We start from the raw sequence: 3,049 nt of genomic DNA, 5'->3' as shown, positions 1-3,049 counted from the left end.
TTGCCTTCATTAGGGTTGTGATGAGGCTTAGCTGATAAATAATTAAATCTTTTAAATAAGAGCTGATAAGTGAGCTCTTTTGTTTGTTTATTTTTTAATAGGGAGAAAGGTCAGCATGGTAGGAGTTGACTAGAGGTGGGAATATTGCCACCTATGTTAACAATTCTGATCCTGTTTTTCTCCTTCTGTGTCTGTACAATCTGTTCCCTATTGCTTTCCTTATTTACCTCTTTTTTTCCACTAAATTCTCCTCTTGCTCCCTGTTTATGTCGCTTCTTTTCTTCCCCCTCTTTTCCTGCTGTTATTTTCCAATAAACTCCAAGTAGCATTTCGATGAAAGTATTTTTCTAAGTTTGCAAAAAGCGATTCATGTTTAAAATTGCTCATGAAGTAGAGTATAAAATGGCTAGCATGTATTGTTTTGAATAAAGGGAAATGAATATATATAGAGAAATACATATATATCTGTAAAGGGCCAGATCGTAAATATTTTAGACTTTGTAGGTTGTGTGGTTTCTGCTGCAATTGTTCACCTCTGCTTTGCAGTGTGAACTCAGTCATAGAAAATATATAAACAAACTTTCATGGCTCTGTTTCAATCAAACATTACTTATAGACACTGAAATTTGAATTTTTATATAATTTTCACATACCATGAAATAGCGTTCTTTTAATTTTTCCCAACTGCTTAAAAATGTATGTCATATTTAGACCATGAGTTATAAATGTATAAGTCATATTTAGACCACAAGGTGATAGAGCAGATTTGGTCCACAGTTCATAGTTTTCAGACCCTTGATAAGCTATGGGATTTATGCTGATGTTAGGAGTTATATATTCAACTAAAATTAGAATAGGGCTTCCCTGGTGGCTCAGTGGTAAAGAATCCACCTGCCAAGCAGGAGACATGGGTTAGATCCCGGGGTTGGGAAGAGCCCCTGGAGAAGGAAATGGCAACCCACTCCAGTATTCTTGCTTGGGAAATCCCATGGAGAGGAGCCTGGAGGGCTACAGTCCATGCAGTTGCAAAAGAGTTGGACATGATCTAGCAACAAAACAGCAGCTGCAGCAGCAGCCGCAGATATCAGCGTGAGTGACAACAGGTTATGGAAGATTTAGAATAGCATTTAGCTAAATAATGTTGTCAATAGATTGCTCTATTCTTAAGCAAAGTGACTTAAGTGATACAAACCATATTTGAGGGAGATTCACGTAGGAGTGATGTGCAGTGTGGACAGCAGAAGGAAACATGAGTTAAAGTGAATTCTTGTCCAGGTGTCAGTTACGGAGGTCCTTGACTTGGTGGGTGGCTTTGAGAATTGTGAAGAAGATGAAAAAGGAAGAATCAACATAACTTGATGAACAATTGGATTTAAGGGTAAAATGGAGGAGATTGCTAAATAGGATGGCAATTTAGTTATTAAAGTCAGTATCTAGGATAAAATAAGAAAGTGAAAACGGCACAGAGAAGTCATAATTTGAATTATGTATATTTTCTAGACTGAAGACTGAGTACCATAGGATTTCTAGCTTTTTCAAAGAGACTCACAGGGAAAAAACCTGTTGGTTTTTCTTTTTTGGAGATAGTTTAATCTGTTATTATTATAGTTTTTATGTTGTAATGAGAAAGTCTGCTAATTAGTATAGGCTGAACAGGACCATTAAAAGGCCTGCGTGTGAGTGAGTAAAGTAAGAAAAGGCTCTCATAAAAATCCCACAGGCAACGACTAAACTCATTGTAGTTTAATAAAGCATAGGGTATGTACACACATTTATTTTTCTTTGTTCTATTAGTATGTAATGGAAGAAAAATGGCCTTTTTCAGATCCCATTTCCTGGACATTTTTACAACACAACATTCAAGGATGTGCATTCCAAGTAAAACTATTTATCCATACCCTAAATCACTGAGAATTAACTCAATATTTTCAATAGAAAACTCAATTTTCAAACTATCATATCTCATTCCTTTGCAGGGACATGCTCTCCAGCTCATGGCTCCCTTCTGTGGACTTTTATCCATCAACTGGGAGAAGTGCTGTGCTTCTAAGAAGAAAGCGTAGAATAGGACCTTAGGGCTATGAAGTTCTAACTTCTTATATTTCCCAATAAAAATGGCTCTTTTAAATAAAGTATTCCCCTAAGCACAGATCGAGTTTAAATAACACATTTGGTGATTTCCCAGAAGTTGAGTGGTATTATGTGACAAGTTAAATATATTAGTTTCTACAGGGTAGTTGACAAATGTGCACGTGTGAAGTTAGTTTTGGTCCCTGTGAGTTGTCTTTTTGCACTTTGAATGATTACCTTCCATTTCCTTTTTTAAACTGAGAAGCAAAAACATTTTTTTTTTTTCTGTTTCAAAGCAGCAAAGTGATACCTAAGCAGTTGGCATGTACTACCTTTATGCCATAGCCTGTGTCTTTGGAATTGCAGTCTGTAGCCAGCACAGCAAAAAGACTTCTAACACGTGCAGGTGAGGTTGGTGGTAGATCAGTTAATTGAAAAGGTTGAATACTGTGAAGAATCACAAAATAACCTGTTATATGCACGCATTCAAGCTTTTCTATTAACCTAAAAACTACAATGAAAGTAAAAATATTAGACAGTCGTGTCCAACTCTATGTGACCCCATGGACTGTGGACTGCCAGGCTCCTCTGTGGAATTCTCCAGGCAAGAATATGGAGTGGGTTGCCATTTCCTTTTCCAGGGGATCTTCCTGATCCATGGATTGAATCCGGGTTTCCTGCATTGCAGGCAGATTCTTCACCATCTGAGCTACCAGGAAAGCAAAAAACCTACAGTACTGTTCATTAACTTTTTTAAAAAATAGAGCAAAGTTATTTTTTTCTTTTTTTTCCCTAAAGGGTGGGCCCAGTGTTTTATCTTTCCAGCATAAATCATACAGATAATAGATCCTGTATGAAAATCAGTTTTGTTTTCTTTTTTAAGTGGACAAGAACTTAAAGACCACTGTGAAATAACCAATGTCGGTAGAGAAGCCTTTAAGATGTTTCAGTTTTTCCCTTTAATTATTTAAAGTTGTTT

The sequence above is a fragment of the Dama dama genome, chromosome 31, assembly GCF_033118175.1.
Source record: "Dama dama isolate Ldn47 chromosome 31, ASM3311817v1, whole genome shotgun sequence".
Taxonomy (NCBI): domain Eukaryota; kingdom Metazoa; phylum Chordata; class Mammalia; order Artiodactyla; family Cervidae; genus Dama; species Dama dama.
The sequence above is the reverse complement of the archived record's forward strand: the minus strand, read 5'-3'. Positions refer to the sequence as shown.